Source organism: Miniopterus schreibersii (genome assembly GCF_964146895.1).
Source record: "Miniopterus schreibersii genome assembly, chromosome: 6".
Lineage (NCBI taxonomy): Eukaryota > Metazoa > Chordata > Mammalia > Chiroptera > Miniopteridae > Miniopterus > Miniopterus schreibersii.
The window spans coordinates 6,288,786-6,307,477 of record NC_138107.1 but is presented as its reverse complement, the minus strand read 5'-3'; the positions used below and the strand labels follow the sequence as shown (position 1 = coordinate 6,307,477).

General features: G+C 50.1%; 1 long non-coding RNA gene across 1 annotated transcript; it reads left to right on the top strand.

Moving 5' to 3' along the window:
• The first annotated feature begins 10,367 nt into the window (after positions 1 to 10,367).
• On the top strand, positions 10,368 to 16,971 carry LOC308558377. The gene is made up of 2 exons (XR_013998992.1): positions 10,368 to 10,529; positions 15,011 to 16,971. It is a non-coding gene; the product is annotated as an uncharacterized lncRNA (long non-coding RNA).
• Positions 16,972 to 18,692: the final 1,721 nt, after the last annotated feature.

Genomic DNA, 18,692 nt, shown 5'->3' with positions numbered 1-18,692 from the left:
TCGCGCTTAGTAGGCCGCTGGTGGAGTTGGCCTAATGGCGTGGAGTTGTTAGCTCCAGAACCTTCGCAGCGTTGAGGGGAGGAACGATCCCTCAACCCTCGGGTTACAGGCCCCTGCGAGCAACGCGGCCCCCAGGTCAGGGCCAGGGATGACCCTCCCAGTGGCGTCCCCCTAGACGCAGCGCGCCCCAAGGCCCCTAGGCTGCCAGGCCAGGCCTCCGGGGCTGTGGCCAGCAGGGCCTTGTGTGGCCCGTGGCTGTCCCTGAGAGTCGGTGGGGAAGAGAGAGGGACTTTCGTCTCCAGTGGGCTGGGGGAAAACTTGGCCAACTTTCTGGCCCACTTCTCACCAGCCGACTTGATCTTATTTTTTCCTACGCTTACTTTCCCCTCCTGATTTCCTCGCCGACTTGTTTTTTACCTTGTGTTATGCGTATTTTTGTAAGCCACCTCAATCCCTCTCTGGAAGGAAGCAGAATAAATAAGTTTTTAGGCAAATACAGTAGTTTGTTCTGCAGTATTACCCACACCCTTGAAATCCAAATAACTACCTCTGGCCCCCACCTCCATGCTTTCTGGAGTGCTAATGCCCCAAAATTTCTTTCTTCTTTCAGTAAGTATTTATTAAGCAGAAGGGTGAGTGGTAGGGATTTTTAAAAGGGTAAGACGTAGTCCTTGCTCCAGTGAGTTTCATGTCTAGAGGAACCAGAACCAGGAACTCACCAGAGTACTATCCCCTAGATGCCATGAAGCAGAAAGCATTTATTCATTCATTCATGGATTCAGCATTTACTGAAGGCCTACTGTGTACCAAAAACAGGTCCGTGCTCTTAGGATACAATCAGTGAGCAAAGTCAAGTCCTTTATGCTCTTGAAACTTAGACTAGGGGGTCAGATGCTTAAAGAGAGACTTAGTAGGTGCTACAGGAGAAGAGGAGGGAGCTCTGGGTAGTCAAGGAAGTCGTCTTGAGGTGGGCTTAAGCAGGCCTGATGTGATTTGGGTAGGTGGGGGGCGGTGGGGAGCAGGCAGAGAGAGGGAGCTATTCTAGGTCAGGGACATCAACCTCAGGGGCCCCAGGGGAATTGGTCATATCAGAACCACTCTTTGCCACAGGAAACATCTTCTTACTTTCAGAGTCAAATTTATACAGTTTCCATAAGGACAACCCAGTGAACTCAATGAACCCGACATATTCAGAAAATGGGGAGCTCAAGTCAACTTTATTTTTCAGGACAACTGAAGGTAAACTCACTTTTACCTGGGCTGTTGAAATTCTTCCTGATACGTGTTAGTTCTTTCCGTGCCCTGCTGAGTGGAGCCTGACAGTCTCCCAGTCATGGCTTGAGATGCGGAGGTCATGGTACGTTGGGGTGTCCCTTAGCATTTCCTGGGGGTTCATGTTTCACATCTCTCCAGTATATATTTACTTACCAGTTTACTTCTGGCATTTGAGTCAGCTGCAGCTCTTGGAAGAGTAGCGGTTAGTAGAGATGTTCCAAAAGGCATGGGAGCGAGGTGTGACAGTATTCTGTCTGCCCAGCCTGGAAGGTAGATGGGACTAGGCGGGGAGAGAGGAGTAGGAATTGTCTAACCTGTTGTCCAAACCAGGATACTTTTTAAAGTAAACCTTTCACTGAGGAAAACTGTACATATAGACAAATGCACAAATCCTGTGTGCAGCTCCGTGCATTTTCATAAAGTGAACGCCCTTGTGTCACTAGCACCCCGATCGAGAAAGATAACATTTCCAGGCTTCTTGTAACTACCATCTCAACTTCTAACAGCATCCTTCAGTTTCAACTTTTATGTGCATTTTGTGGATGGAATCAAACGTTGCATACTCTCCCGTGTTAGTTTCTTTTGTTAAACATTATGCCCTGATTCATTTGTGTTACTGCACGTGGCTGCAGGATGTTCATTCTCTTTGCTGCATAGTTCTGTGGTGTGTGTCCCACAGTTTTTATATCCACTCTGTTGAAGGGCATTTGGATAGTTTCTGGTTTGAGACTATTACAAATAGTGCTGCCATGAATGTTCTGGAATATGTCTTGGTGAATAGATGTGCACATTTCTGTTGAGTACACACCTAGGAGAGGAATTCCTGGATCATAGGATATGTATGCCCAGCTATTACAGACAAGCAGGACACAAGAGGAAAAGGGGGTACTAGTTATGACCAGACAATGAGCATGAACCTGAACTGGCCCATTGTAACTGGGATTGACCCAGGACCATTACAACCAAGATGGACCCAGGCAAACAAGGTATAGGGTCACCCTGGTGCACCATGTTTGACCACTCTCCTGGAGAGTCACCCAGCTGCTAGTACATCTGGTCATCTGGCAGGATCAGGCCACTAGGCCCTGCTGACCACAAGCTCTGTTGCCAGGAAGACTGGCAGGCCTACAGTGGGAGGAGGGCCTCTTCTGCTTCCAACTTTCGAGGGAAAAATTCTCCAATAAATAGGAAAGCCCAGGAAGCAGGCACCTCTCTCCTGCCTGCCCTGAGCCAGCCCCCTACCTTGTATGACCCTAGGACACCATCAGTTTTTCAGCTTTTTCTTCAGAGCTGGAACTCAGGGAAGCCCAGCTCCTTTCCAACCTCAGGATAAAAAACAGGTAAAGGGAAAGTGGACTGAACCTACTAAAGGCAGATCCCTCAAAGTCCCTACCAGTTCAGCAATGCTATCGCCCCCACTTTACCAGTGTTAAAACTGAGGCTCCAGGAGGTTAGCTTGGGATTCTGCCTCTTTCCCCTCCACTGCTGCTTCTCCTCGGCTGTGTGAGCTTGTTGCCTTCTCCAAGCCTGGCCAGGTGGATCCCTCCAGGCACTGAGATAGGTACTCGAACTAGGTAGGCACTTGAATTGTGTTCCCTGTCCTCAAGGGTCTTACTTTGGGTGGGGTGGGGAGACAAGTAAAAGGCAACTTCACCAGTGTGGTACCTGCGGTGATGGGGGTCTGGGAAGTGTAGGGCAGGGGGGCCGGCTGTGGGTAGAGCATGCAGGGGTAGGGGTTGGGGGTAGCAGGGCATCTGACATGGCAGTGGGCTTAGGGCTGTAACAGACAAGGTAGGTTGGCATTCAGCACCATTCCCATACTCCTTTGAAGCTGCAGATTTGGATGTGAATTAGGTCTCCCACTAAAGAGTAAAATTTGTTGGAAGGAAACAAGGAAAGAGAGATATTGCTGTGTGGGCTGTGGAGACATGGAGGTTTTTGCAGCACCCCCAGCATCCAGTCACCAGGTTTGTAAGGGTTAAGAGGCAGGAATGGCCCTGGCTGGCGTAGCCCGGTGTTTAGAGCATTGGCCTGCGCATGGAAGGGTTGTGGATTCAATTCCCGGTCAAGGGCACATACCTGGGTTGTAGGTTAGATCTCCAGCCCCGGTTGGGGCGTGTGTGGGAAGCAACCAATTGATGTGTCTCTCTCACACTGATGCTTTCTCTCTCTCTCTCTCTCTCTCTCTCTCTCTCTCTCTCTCTCTCTCTCTCTCTCTCTCTCTCTCTCCCCCTCCCTCTCCCTCCCACTGTCCTTAAAAAATCAGCGGAAAAAATATCCTCAGGTGAAGATCAACAACAAAAAAGAGGGAGGAATGCTGGCAGAGAGGTCTCCTATCCTTGGATCCCAGCTCAGCCATTCTCCTGATTCCCCACCCCCCTGATCAGGGCAGAGGAGGCATCAGCAGTGGTCCAGGAGGCCCAACCTAGAGCCGCCTCCTCCAGTTCTTCCCAATGGTTTGTAAGTACCTAAGTCCCGGTGTGAAATCCTTTTCTAGCTAAAACACAGGCCATTGCCCCTGCTCTGCTCACAGTCCTCCAGGGGCGCCCTGCCAGAGTAGCTCAGTTGGTTGAGCCTTGTCCTGTGCACGGAAAGGTTATGGGTTCGATTCCCAGTCAGGGCACATACCCACATTGTGGGTTCGTGCCTACGGAAGAGAGCGATTGATGTTTCGCGCGCTCTCTGACCCTCTCCTTTCCTGTCTCCCTAGAATCAATGAAAAACATATCCTCAGGTGAGGATTACAAAAAAAATCCTCCAGGGGCTCCCACCTCACAGAGTAAACAACAAAATCCTCTCACAGGTCCACAAGGCCCTGCAACCTGCCCTCCCCCATCCTGCCCCTCCCCCAACCTGAGCTCCCCACTGTGCCTCCTACCTGTTGCTTTTTTTTTCTTTTTTTTTTTTTTTAATCCTCACCTGAGGATATTTTTTCCATTGCTTTTCCGAGAGAGTGGAAGGGAGAGAGAGACATCAATGTGGGGAGAGAGAGAGAGACATCAATGTGAGAGAGACACATTGGTTGGTTGCCTCCCACAGGCACCCTGACCAGGGCCGGGGTTTGAGCCCACAACCAAGGTACATGCCTTTTGCTGGAATCGAACCCAGGCGCTTCAGTTCGCAGGCCGATGCTCTAACCACTGAGCACACCAGCTAGAGCCTACCTGTTGCTTTGCTTCAGCTACACCAGCCTCCCTAGATGTTGCCCAGACCTGGCAGGCATGAGCTCACCTAAATATTCTCAGGGTTTGCCCTCTGACAGCCTATAATATTGCCTGTCCACGTTATTTAAAATTGTACCTCTGGCCCTGGACGGTTTGCTCAGTGGTTAGAGCATCAGCCTGCAGACTGAAGGGTCCTGGGTTTGATTCCAGCCAAGAGCACGTACCCCGGTTGCAGGCTCAATCCCTGGTCCCAGTTGGGGTGCCTGTGGGAGGCAACCAATCGATGTGTCTCTCTCACATCCATGCTTCTCTCCCCCCCCCCTTCCACTCTCTCTGAAAAGCAATGAAAAAAATATTTTCAAGTGAGGATTAAAAATAATAATAATAAATTTTAAAATAAAAGTGTACACCTGCCCTGCCAGGTGGCTCAGTTAGTTGGAGCATCGTCCCGTGCACCAAAAGGTTTCGGGTGCTATTCCAGTCGGGGCACATGCAGGGCTGTGGGCTTGATCCCTTGTAGGGGGCGTTTGGGAGGCAGCCAAACAATGTTTTGCTCCTCACATCGATGTTTCTCTTCCTTCCTCTCTCTCTAAAAATCAATAAAATATATATTTTTAAAAAGTGATATGTATTATGTTTTCTGCCTGGTTCTCCCTACTGAAAGGTCAGCTCCATCAAAGCTGGGAATTTTATCTGATGTGTCCACTGGGGTATCCCTCACAGTGGTCAAGCTCAAAACAATGTGTTGAATGAAGAATGATTAGCTCCCCTGGCCAGTGTGGCTCAGTTGGTTGGAGCATGGTCCCGTATACTGAAAGGTGGTGGGTTCAATCCCTGGTTGGAGCATGTACAGGAGGCAACCAATTCATGTTTCTCTCTCACATTGATGTTTCTTTCTCTCTGTGTCTCTCTCTCCCTTCCTCTCTCTAAAATCAAAATAATAATAATAATTGCCCTGCCAGTGTGGCTCAGCTGTTGAGCATCGATCTATGATCCAGGAGATTGTGGCCCGATCCCCGGCAGGGGACATGCAGAAGGCAGGCGATCAATGACTCTGATCATTGATATTTGTATCTCTCTCCCTGTCCCTTCCTCTCTCTGAAATCAATACAAATATATTAATAATAATAATAATGTTGATTAGCCAAAGTGATTTTTGTTGTCAGCAAAGGCCAACCCACAGGGAGTTGTGCTGGGGATCTGAACTTCAAGGCATAGAAAAGGGCAAGGAACCCAGCAAATCATCATAGGAGTGATAGAGTGGCCCAGGCTTCATGAGACAGGAATTGCACCTTACAGAGACCTGTGTCTCACTAGGTTAAAATCCCTGGGCCATCACCCTCACATGGTCTCCTGTACACAAACTCATTTCTAATGGATATTGCCTTTAGATTTAAAATGTTTTTTATTTATTGATGAGCAAGAGAGAGAGAGAGACATCCATTTGTTGTTCCACTTATTGACGCACTCGCTGGTTGATTCTTGTGTGTGCCCTGACCAGGATCAAACCCACAACTTTGGCATATAGAGATGACACTCTAACCAACTGAGCAACTCAGCCAGGGTAGATATTACTTTTACATTTTATAATTTGCCACCAATTGTGGGAAATTGTTTTTTCCCTTGGTCTCAGGTTTAGTCATCAGGAGCCTGTAGCCACTGGACAATCATCTTGGCCTTTGGTTGATGCCAACTGGCTGGCTGGGTTGCTTGTTGGTGACTGGGTAGAGGTGGCAGCTCACCAGAGTGCACTTTTGGCGAGTGTAAGATTTACACTTTGCATGGAACAAAATAGTTTCCCTTTGGTCTAAGGAACTATCTAGTGCCACAGGCTCTGCAGGTAAAATGCCCCCAAACACTTTGCCTCCTCCCATTCAGGAATGGTGGAAAACACACGCCCCCTAAAGTTGTGTAGCCTATGGAGGCCCCATTCACCGGGGCCAATTGAAGGAACTGTTAGGGCTGCGACTGTGGGCCTGTGGCCCTGTTCTCTGGAGGCTGAGTTTGTTTCTCCAGGCCACAAGCCAGCCAGGGTAGGATGCCCATGTCAGCTTTTTAACCAGCTGTAGGACTTGGGAACTCCAGTCCTGTGGCTTGAGCCACCTGCTCCCACCCATGGCACACTGGTTTGGGAACAGGCCCCAAGGTTTCAGGGAATTCTCACATGGTCTTTGACTTCTGTTTCTCTTCTGTCCCTTGCCTGCTTTTCAGAAAAGTGGGCCTGTCCGGGGCTGGGGGAGGGGAACAGTGACCCCTGGGGCCTTCGAGAGTGACTACCCTCTGTTACTAGCTGTCGGAGGCTCCCTCCTACCTCAGGTCTGCAGTTGCAAGAGCCCTGGCTGGTTCCTCCTGCGTCTGCAGGGGGACGCTGCTCAGGGGAGATGTGCCCTGAGTCGCCCAGGGCTCTGTCCCCTCCAGGCCACCCTGACTCCTCACTCTGAACTTTGCTTAGGGCTGGGAGCTCCATACTGGGAACGGGCAGAAGGGGGTGCTGCCAGCCTGCTCCCAGAGCACAGCGGACGCGGCTGGACCCACAGCCCCACAGGCCGGCCGTGGAAAGGTCGGAGGGCGGGGGCCCGGCCGAGAGGAGGGGGCTGCCCGGGGCAGGGGCCTGCGCCCCGGGGACGGTGGGAGGCCTCCGGGGCTTTGTTTTCGCGGCTCCACACCCTCGAGCCTCGCACCGGGGCCTAAGGGGGCCTTGGCGCGCAGCAAAAATTTCGTGAATGGACGGATGAATGAGGGCGAGAGGGGCTGGAGGAGGGGCGGGGAAGGAGGGGCTGGGGGAGGGGAGCGGAGCCGAGTGGGGGCGGGGAGGCGGCCGCGGGCAGGAGGGCGCAGGAGGAAGAGGCGGGCGGAGCAGGGCGAGCCGGCTGGGCCGGAGTCTGCGGCGCGGGGATGGCGGCGGGAGGGCGCAGCCCCCCGCCCCCCCCCCCCCCCGAGCCCGGTGGGGGCCTCGCGGCCTGTCCCCCGCCCCATACATCCTTGAGGGCCGCATGGCCCACCAGGCCTAGTCCTCACTGGGAAGTGAGTGAGCAGCACCTCTGTTTTCTTTCCAACTTCCTAGGACCTCAGTCACTAGGGGTCGGGGGCCCTCTGCGTCCAGAATCCGGGCGTGGCCCTGGGGGGATGAGCAGTGACCTTCAGGGCGAACCCCGGCTGCAGCGGGCGCCCTCCCGCCCGCGCCTTAACGCCGAGGTCCGGGCGTCGGGAAACACAGCTCCTGCGCGCCGGGCAGCCTTGGGGAGCCTGGTGGGTCTCTCTAGGGGCAGAGGGGCGAGTGGTGAGCAGAGAAACCCAGGGAGAGAAACCCTGGCAGCTGCCAGGGAACAGTGGCGCTCCATGTGAGCAGTGCCAGGGAGGAGCTGCTGACTGTCAGGTTTCTGGGTCACCATCTAGGAAGCCCTGCCAGTTCCCAGGCTTTGGGGGTGGGGTGGGTTGAGGGGTGAGGGCAGGCCTGTATCCCAAATCCAGATCCTGCTGCCTCCTTTGTCTGGGACATCTGGGCCTGCTTCACCCCCCACTTCCACCCTTGCTGGGGCCTTGGTGGAACTCCACGGGGTCCCTCACTGAGGGCCGGATTGTTGATTCTGAACTTCCCTTGGGCTTGTGGGCCTGCTGGCTTACCTGCCCTGGAAGTGGGGTGTATAAAGGTGATGCAGAACTCCTCGGGTTGGGGGCTCCCTCTCCTCCACCCCTGCTCCCTGGGCTCTGTGCAGTTCTTAGGCATCCCCTTTTCTGGCAGTTTTGCCCTTGGTGGGAGGGGTCTTTGGGAGCAGATGACTTTCATGGCAGAAATCCTTTTCCTAGTTCCCGAAGATGGAATTCACCTTCCCAGTACTGTGAGGTTGGTACCTGGTGCCCCCCCCCCCACCTTGGCAGTGGCGTGGTCCCCTAGAAGTCTACAATACTTTTCTCCTGAGAGCTCGAAGTGTCCATTACAGTCAGTGAAACTGAAGTCCGAAGAGGATACGTATTTTGCTGGAATAGAAATGGATAAAAAATGGGAGGTCTGAGGGTGGGTGGGGGGCTAGTCCGACATTGGTGGCCAGTAATTGTTAAGGGTGGAGGGGATGTGACTTTCAGATTGGGAGGGCATGCTCTGGCCACTGCTACAGACAGCTGGAGGGGTTGGGGACAAAAATAACATTTAATGAGTGTGCATTACTCCAATCCACACAGGAGAAATCACATCTCCATTTCATAGATGAGGAAATTGGGGCTCAGCAAAGTCAGGTGACTTGTCAAGGCAAGTGGCAGAGCCAGGATTTAGAATATCTGTGGGTCCCATTCTCTGAATTCTGCCCCACCCCACCTGACTCCCCACCCAGCTCTCCCCGCCCCCTTACCCTGCTCTACTTTTTTCTAATCCGAAACCCTTATCTGACATCTAGACTGTGCTGCTCATTGGGGTTACCACTAGGCACAGATGGCGACTCAGCATTTCTAATGGGGCGAGTCTGAGTTGAGATGCGTTGGAAGCATGGAGTCCTCACTGGATTGCCAAGACTTGTTACACACATGGCGCGCGCACATACACACAATATAAAAAGACTAATTTTTTGTATATTGATTACATGTTGAAATAATATTTGGATATATTGGATTAAATGAAATATTAAAGTTAATATCCTGTGTTTCTTCTTACCATTTTAATATGGCTCCAAGAAAACCTAACATGAGATATGTGCCTTCCATTCTATTTCTATTGGACGGTGCAGGCTTAGATCATTTGCTTATTATTTATTATTTATTGTTTATTGTAAACCCCCACCCCATGTCTGCTCTTGGAGGGCATGAGTTGACATATTTTGTTCCCAGTCCTGTTTGTTCACGGCCATATTCCAGGTTTTCAGAGCCTGGCACTGGTTTTTATTAAAGGTGTCAGTAAATATTTGTTTAATTGAATCCAGCGATCTGATTGCAGGTCAGCCTCAGAGGGTCAGGGAGGGGATCTTTCATCCCTGTAGGAACCGAAGTTGCCCGTCTCCTCTGCCACCCCACAGGGCTCCACAAGGTGACCTAGTTGACCTCCAAGGAGCACGTCTTGACACCCTTCCCCCACCCAGTTTGGGTAAATGGGTCTGGAGCCTGGAGCAGGTGAGCGATGCTGGCTGGGGCGCTGCCAGGCTTTCGGGAAGCTGGGAACGCCTGCCCCGTGGAGGTGCAGGGCCCGAAGAGAACCGTGGGGACCCTGGGTGCTAGCCCGCACCCAGCCCCGCCCGGCCCGGGAGCCCCTGCGCGCCCACCTCGGGCAGCCGCGCACCTGGCAGCGGGTGCGGGCCTGGGCCGCCTGGGCCGGGGGCGTGCGTGTTGCCCGCGGGCGGGGGGGTGTCCATCCCGGGCTCACACAAGGTCACTGTGTCAAAGGAGCATTCCGAACACTTTCTCTTTCTCCGAGATCCGACCGTGGCTCCGAAAGCCCCTTCCGCAGGGACTTCCCTCCGCGCCTGACTCACGCTGCCTCATGCGTGTGACTCAGGCGGCGCCGCGCCAGCCCCGCCCCCGCCGCCCCACGGCCCGCCCACCGCGCCGCGGCCGGGGCGGGGGCACGGGCGGCGGGGGCACGGGCGGCGGGGGCACGGGCGGCGGGGGCACGGGCGGCGGGGGCGGGGGCACGGGCGGCGGGGGCACGGGCGGCGGGGGCACGGGCGGCGGGGGCGGGGGCGGGGGCACGGGCGGCGGGGGCACGGGCACGGGCGGCGGGGGCGGGGGCACGGGCACGGGCGGCGGGGGCACGGGCGGCGGGGGCACGGGCGGCGGGGGCACGGGCGGCGGGGGCACGGGCGGCGGGGGCGGGGGCGGGGGCACGGGCGGCGGGGGCACGGGCACGGGCGGCGGGGGCGGGGGCACGGGCACGGGCGGCGGGGGCACGGGCGGCGGGGGCACGGGCGGCGGGGGCACGGGCGGCGGGGGCGGGGCCGCGCCGAGCCGAGATGGAGGCTCGGGCACAACCTAGAGGAGAGTTGCGGGGAGTCCGAGCTCCGGGGACGGGTGACCAGTCCGAGCTGCTGTGGGCGAGGGAGACGGAAAACGGGAGGAGAGAGATGGCGCGGAGAGGACGGACGCGGGAGAGAGCCGAGCAGGCGGCAGGTGAGAGATGGGACAAGTGACAAGTGGGAGGCAGGGAGGAGAAAGGGGGTGACAAATGCGTGGGTGCTGCCGCCCCTGCGCCCTGCCAGCGCCTGGGAGGCTGGGCCCAGGGACGTCCTCCGAGCGGCTCTCACCCGCAGCCCAGCCTCACCAGCTCGGGGACAGCGGCCAGGGACTCAGGTCTCTGGGCCTCGTCCTCTCGTCCGCGACATCAGGGATGGTGACGGTGGAGAGCAGGCTTGTCACCCACCCTTCATCCCCACTCGCTGGCCCCCCATCCTGCTCTGACCAGCACAGTGTCTGGACGGCTGGCCACCTGGTCCTGGCCCTTGGACCCCATTGCCAGCTGGCTCTCTGCCGGGCACTACCTACTCGCAGGATATCCTGGAGGGGGGGAGAAGCTGGGTCCTCCTTCCCCTGCCCCGGCCCTGCTTTGGGCCCTGGTCCTGCTGCTCTGTGTCCCTCTGTGACTGCAGCTTGGGCACACAGCACCTGCCCCTTGCCCTTTCAGCCCTGGGAGGCACAGTGACTTCCTGGCATCGCAGTCTCACCACCCCTTGTTGATCCCTTTCACCCCTGTAAAGGGCTCCTCCATCAGAGCTCCTTGAGGTCCCTGGGCTGGGTTCCATTTCCTGCCAAGGCCCCAACTGCTATAAAGCAGGGGAGCACTGAGTGAATGAGGTGGCCATCGTTGGGCACCCAGTAAATCGCACCTCTTACTGTCATCCTGCTCCCTCCTTCTGATGGGGTGGGGGTGGGCAGAGATAATAACCCTGACTGGAGTGATACACCGCATTGAAAAGCACAGGCCCAGGCTGCGGGCTCGCTCCCCAGCAGGGGGTGTGCAGGAGGCAGTGACTCTCTCATCACTGATGTTTCTCTCTCTCTCCCTCTCCCTTCCTCTCTCTGAAATCAATAAAGACATATTTAAAATAAATAAATAAATATAAAAAGCACTTGGATACACATTCGCTCTTTAAATTATCAGAGTGAGTCTGAAGCAGGTGTGGGGTTATTTACTTCATTTAGATGAGAAACATGAGGATCCTGCACTTAAGAAGCAACACAATGGAGCCTGACCAGCGTGGCTCAGCGGGAGCATCGATGGAGGTTTGATTCCCCGTCGGGGCACATGCCCGGGTTGAGGGCTCAGTCCCCAGTCGGGGGCGTGCAGGAGGCAGCCGATCAATGACAACTCTCTCATCGATGTTTCTATCTCTCTCTCTCCCTTCCTCTCTCTGAAATCAATAAAGATATATTTTTTAAAAAAAGCAACGCAATGGAATAAGAGTAGTGACAGTGGACTCTTTCCTGTGGGTGATGGGCCAGATGAGGGAGGGGCAGCTATAAATAATAATAGTAGCAGCTAAGATGTACTACTACTTCCCAAGCACTAGACAATTCTGATATACTCTTTTTAATTTTTTTAATTTATTGATTTGAGAGAGAGAGGAAGAGAGAGAAACATTGATTTGGTGTCCCATTATTTCTGCATTCACTGGTTGCTTCTTGTATGTGCCCTGACTGGGGATCGAACCTGCAACCTTGGTGTATCGGGATAATGCTCTATCCAACTGAGCACCTAGCCAGGGCTATGATATACTCTTATTAACTCTTTAATCCTTAACAACAACCCTGTGAGGTGGCTGCTATCCTTACTGTCATTTTACAGTATGGTAACAGGCACAGAGAGGTTGAGTAACTTGTCTAAGGCCACACAGCAGAGCTGGGCTGGAAGGCAGGCAGTCTGTTTTGAGATTCACCACTCTAAACTCTGCTAGGCACCCCCTTGGGCACCGTGGGGAGGGGCAAGCAGAGTAAGCACACCTGCATTCCAGGCAGTGTCTTGGAGGGAGAGTTTTGTCATGAGTTTCAGAAGTAACCAGCCATGCTGTGGCCCCTGGTACAGGGCGGGAAAAGGAAGCAGCGGAATTTGACCGTGAAGAGACTAAACAGGAGCTGATATCGGGGCGCCCACCTGTCAGCCAGGGACATGGACTTTATTTTGAAGGAAGCCATGGAAGGTTTTTAGCAAGGGTGGGTCAGGTTGGCATTTTAGAAAGGATTATTTTAAAATGCAGGGGAGCCCAGCCAGGCATGGCTCAGTGGTTGAGCGTTGACCTAGGATCCAGGCGATCGGGGTTTGATTCCCGGTCAGGGCACATGCCCAGGTTGCGGGCTCAGTCCCCAATGACACTCTTATCATTGACATTTCTGTCTCTCTGTCTCTCTCCTTTCCTCTCCCTGAAATCAATAAAGATATATATTTTTTTTAAAAAGCAGGGGAAATACTGTTTTTCTCCTATAAACTGGCAAAAAGCTTTAAAATGCTCATTCCCAGTGCTGGCACCACTTCAGGGCACTGAGAGCTCTCCCGTGGCACTGATGAGGATGGGTTGGTTTGACCTTTCTGGAAAGCTGCTGAGCCATGAGTAGTACTGAGGAGGGGCCAGCCCTTTGACCTGCTAATCCCATTTCTAGGATCTCTCCTCTGACATAATTAGAGAAGGGTCAGAGATTAATGTCCCAGAATCTGAAATTCATTTACTCATTTAATAATAGCAGTAATAATAAAAGGAAACAATGTGAATGTCCAACAGGTGAGAATTACTCCTTTTTAAAGCTCTTTGCCACCCTGGCCAGCGTGGCTCAGTTAGTTGGAGCTTTAAAGTTCATGGGTTCGATTCCCTGTCAGGGTACATACCCAGGCTGTGGGTTTGATCCCCAAATTGATTGCAGTTTTTGTCTCACAGCAATGTTTCTCTCTCTCTCTCCCTCTCTCTCTAAAATCAATAAAAACATATTTAAAAAATGACTAATGCTCTTTGCTATTTTGTAAGAGAAAAACAGTATTTCACTTGCATTTTAAAATAGAAATGAAGTATCAAGGAATGTTTTATAACAATATAATTTTTCAAAGAGTCTTAGAAGTAATTACTGACTTTGTCATGGGTGCAAGATGCAAGATTCACACACAAAAATCAATCATATTTTACATGCTAGCAATGAACAATTGGAAACAATTTAAAAGACAATACTACTTATAATAGCTCCAAAAGGAAAGAAAGAAAAAAGAGAAATACTTGAGTATAACTAACTCTAACAAAACATGCACAGGGTGTCTATGCTGAAAACTATAAAATGTTGAAAGAAATCAAAGAAGATCTAAATGTACTGCATTCATGGATTGGAAGACTCAACATAGTAAAGATGCGATTTCTCTCCAAACTGATTGAATTTCTTTTCTAGAGCTGCCGTAACCAAGTACCACAATCTGGGTGGTTTAAAACCACAGAAATTGTCTCACAGCTCTGGACACTAAAAGTCTGAGGTCAAGGTGTCAGCAGGGCCATGTTCTCTCTGCAGCTTCCAAGACCCTCCCTGGCCTCTTCCAGCTTCCGGGCGTTGCCCGCTGACCTGGGTGCAGCTACAGCACCTTCACACCTGCTTCTGTTGTCACATGAGTTCTCCCATGTGTCTGTGTCTCTTCTCTAATAGGGACCTTGGGCATATTGAATTAAGGACCCACTCTACCCCACTATGACCTCATCTTAACTAATCACATCTACAGTGACCCCATTTCCAAATAATCATGTTTTGAGCTAATGTATTAGGTCCAGCGTAGGACTTCAGCATGTCTTTTGGGGGACACAATTCAACCCATAAAACTGATCTATCAGTTGAACACAATTCCAATCAAATCCTAGCAGGAATTTTTGTAGATTAAAAAAAGCTGCTTCTAAAATTTATGTGGAAAGGCAAATAAACTAGAATACCTAAAACAATTTTGAAAAAGAAGAATAAAATTGGGGGGATTATTTTATCTGATTTTAGGATTTACAGCAACAGGACTTGCAATAGTAATTAAAAGAGTGTAGTGCCCTGGCCGGGTAGCTCAGTTGGTTGGAGTGTCGTCCTGATGCACCAGGGTTGTGGGTTCCATCCCTGGTGGGGGCACGTGCAAGAGTCAACTAATGGGTTCATGGATGGGTGGACAGAGGAATGGGCAACACAGGTCAATGAAACAGAATAGAGGCTTAAGAAACAGACCCACAGAAATATGGCCAATTGATTTGGACAAAGGTGCTAAAGCAATTCAATGGAGAGAGGATAGGTTTTTTCAACAAGTGGTGCTGAAACAACTGGACACCTGTATGTAAAAAAAGAAAAAAAAGAAAGAAACTTATCCTAAACCTCACACATTTTACTAAAAATAACTGAAAATGAATCATAGATCTAAATGTAAAACCTAAAATTATAAAATGTCTAGAAGAAAGCATAGGAGAAAATCTTCATGATCTGGGGTTAGTCAAAGAGTTCTTAAACATAACTCTAAAAACATGAGCCATGAAAAAAGTTGATTTATCAAAATCAAAATCTTTTGCTCTGTGAAAGACAAGGTTAAGAGAATGAAAAGACAGATTATAGTCTAAGAGACAATATTTACAAATCACATATTTAACAAAAGACTTTTTTTCCAGAATACAAAAAACTCCTAAAACTCAACAGTAAGGAAAAGATCAACCAGTTTTAACATGGGCAAAAGAGCTGAACAGACACTTCACCCAGGAGTATATGCTGATGGCAAATGAGGACATGCAAGGATACTCGACATCATTAGCCAGTGGGTAAGTGCAAATTAAAACCACAGTGACCCAGCAATCCCATCCTAGATCTTTACTCTGGAGAAATGAAACTCATTCACACAAGAATGCTGACAGCAGTTCTATTCATAATCATCCAAAACTGGAAGCAACACCAACTGGGGGTGCAAGTAAGTGAACTGTGGAATACGCCGCAGAAGTAAGAAGGGACGAACTCTTGCTACACATAACGACATGGATGAAAGAAGCCAGTCCCAAAAGGTTACATACTCCCTGTATCAATTTATATGATGTTCTAGAAAAGACAAACAATGGTGATGAGCACAGATCAGCGGTTCCCAGAGCTTGGGTATGGGAGAAGGTGTGCCTGTAAGGGGATGGCAAGAGGGAACTTTTTGAGGATGATGGAAGTGTTCTGAATTCTGATCGTGGTAGTTACATTTGCCTGTACATGTAAATTCCTAGAACTGCACACCAAAGAGGTCACTGTTACTGTACGATAATCTAAAAAACCAACTGCACACAGAGATTATAAGATGGTGGCAGATTGAGTGGAAGCTACACTGACACTCTCCCAGGACCAAACTGGAATTACAACTAAAATATAGAAAAACCAACCTGAATAATCAACTGCAGCTGAAGACTAGCTGGAGAGCACCCTCATAACCAAGGACCTAAAGCAGAGACTACAGAGAGACTGGTAGGAAGTGTGGAGGCATAAGAGGGCTGGCTGGGCTCCCACAGGCAGTAGCTGAAGGCCTGAAGGGATATCTCAGTTGTGGTGGGTTCCCACTGAGAACTTTGGGGTCTAAACCCCAAGCTGGGCTCCCCAGCCCAGAGCACCAGAACTGAGAAAGGTGCCCACCTAACATCTGGCTGTGAAAGGCAGCAGGGTTTCTCTCTGCCAGAAAGAGATGGCTAGAAATGCAGGCACCCTCTTAAGAGCCAATACATAAAGTTTTGTGTGCAGCCACTCACCTTGGGCTCTGGGGGAGGGCGGGCCGAGTGGACTAGAGCTGTGTGAAGAGAACCCATGGGTGCTGGCTTGGGGAATAGAGCTCAGAGGGCAGCCATCTGGATGCCTGTGCTGAGTCATTCCCCCATATTGCAGATGACATCTTTCTCAGGCAGACATTTACAGTCCAAGCAGCTTTTGCCTGAGAAAGAAACAATTGCCCCACCCATTGAAAACCTCTCACCCCACTCTGTGGAGTTTCTACAGCCTGAGGCTCATTAAGAGACTGAAAAACAATTAGCCTCTGGATGCTTTGAATCAATGCCTGATTTGCTTATGGACCCAGGGTTGGAAAAGCAGACCTTGGTGTACATCTTGGTCCTTTCCAAACACACCCAGCCCCAGCAGAGGGAACCACAAGCTGTGAAGTGTGGAAAGCTTCAAACAGGGTATTCAAAGCATCACAAACAATGCTTGCCAAAATGGGGAGACAAAAAAACAAGCCCCAAGTGAAAGAACAAAAGACTTCTCCAGAAGAAGAGCTAGATGAAATGGAGATAAGTAATCTATCACATATAGAGTTCAGAATACTGATCATAAGGATGCTCATGAGAAAAGATATAGAAACTATGAAGGAAATTAAGAATGGCATAATAGAAATAAATACATTGAGCCCGGCCAGCGTGGCCCAGTGGTTGAGCATCAACCTATGATCCAAGAGATGGCAGTTCAATTCCCAATCAGGGCACTTGCCCAGGTTTCAGGCTAGATTCCCAGTAGGGGGCGTGCAGGAGGCAGCCAATCAATCACTCTCTCATCATTGATGTTTCTATCTCTCTCTCTCCCTCTTCTTTCCTCTCACTGCAATCAATAAAGAAATATTTTTTAAAAAATAAATTGGAAGGAATAAATAGCAGATTAGGGGAAGCTGAGGATTGGGTCAGCGAATTAGAAGACAGGGTAGAAAAAAATCACTCAATCAGAGAACCAAAAAGAAAAAAACAAAAAAACAGGAGGACAGTTTAAGGGAGCTGTGGGATATGAAACATAACAATATTCTCATTATAGGACTGTCAGAAGATGTAGAAAGTAAGCAAGGGTTAGAGAACATGTTTGAAAAAATAATGGCAGAAAACTTCCCTAACATGGTCAAGGAAAAATTCACACAAGTTCAGGAGGTACAGAGAGTCCTGAACAAGAAGAATCCAAAGAGGTCCATGCCCAGACACATCATAATTAAAATGCCAAAATTCAAGACAGAATCTTAAAGGCAGCAAGAGAAAAGCAAGCTGTTACCTGCAAAGGAGCTCCCATTAGGCTGTCAGCTGATTGCTCATCAGAAACTCTACAGGCCAGAAGGGAATGGCACGAAGTATTCAAGGTAATGAAAAGCAAGGATCTGAAACCAAGACTACTCTATCCAGCAAGGCTATCACTCAAAATAGATGGTGAAATAAAAATCTTCCCACACAAAAAATGGCTAAAGGAGTTTATCGCCACCAAACCAGCATTGCAAGAAATGTTAAAGGGACTGCTGTAATAACAAGTAGAAATAGAGAGAGAGAGAAACATAGGCATAAAGAAATAAAGTGGCAATAGATAAATACCTATCAATAATAACCTTAAACATAAATGCATTAAATGCTCCACTCAAAACATAGGGTAGCTGAATGGATAAGAAAACAAGACCCAAATATATGCTGTCTACAGGAGACTCACCTCAGAATAAAAGGCTCACATAAGCTGGGAAAAAAACACAACTTCTGGAGGACTTTAAAGAAGAGATTGACAGCAATACAGTAACAGTAGGGGACTTTAACAGCCCACTGACTTTACTGGATAGATCTTCCAGACAAAAAATCAACAAGGAAACAGTGACTCTAAGTGACACACTAGATTAGTTGGATTTAATTGACATTTACAGAACATTGCGCCCAAAGCTGCAGAATAGGCATTCCCCTCAGGTGCACATGGGACATTCTCAAAGATAGACCACATGTGAGGACACAAAACAAGTCTCTACAAGTTCAAGAAGACTGAAATCATATCAACATTTTCTCGGACATTTACACCATGGAATACTATGCAGCTGTGAAAAGGAAGGATCTCTTACCCTTTAAGACAGCATGGTGGGACCTGGAGAGTATTATGTTAAGTGAAATAAGTCAGAGAAAGACAAGTGTCACATGATCTTACTCATGTGTGGAATCTAATGAACAAAATAAACTGAAGAACAAAATACATCCAGAGACATAGAAGCATGGAACAGACTGACGAATTTCAGAGGGAAGGTGGGAGTGAGTGGGGAGAGATTAACATAAGAACTTACATGCACATATGCATAACCCGTGGACACAGACAATAGTGTGGTGAAGGCCTGGAGGGAGGGTGCTGGGTGGAGGGGATCAATGGGGACAAAAGGAGCACATCTGTAGTACTTTCAACAATAAAGACAAATTAAAAATATATATAACAAAATAAAAAAACAACTACACACATCCAGTGGGATACTTATGCAATAAAGCAAAGAATAGTGCACCGTTAATGGGAGAATCTCGGTGGTGGGTATGAGTGGTCACCGACAATTCTTTTAGCTTCTCTGAC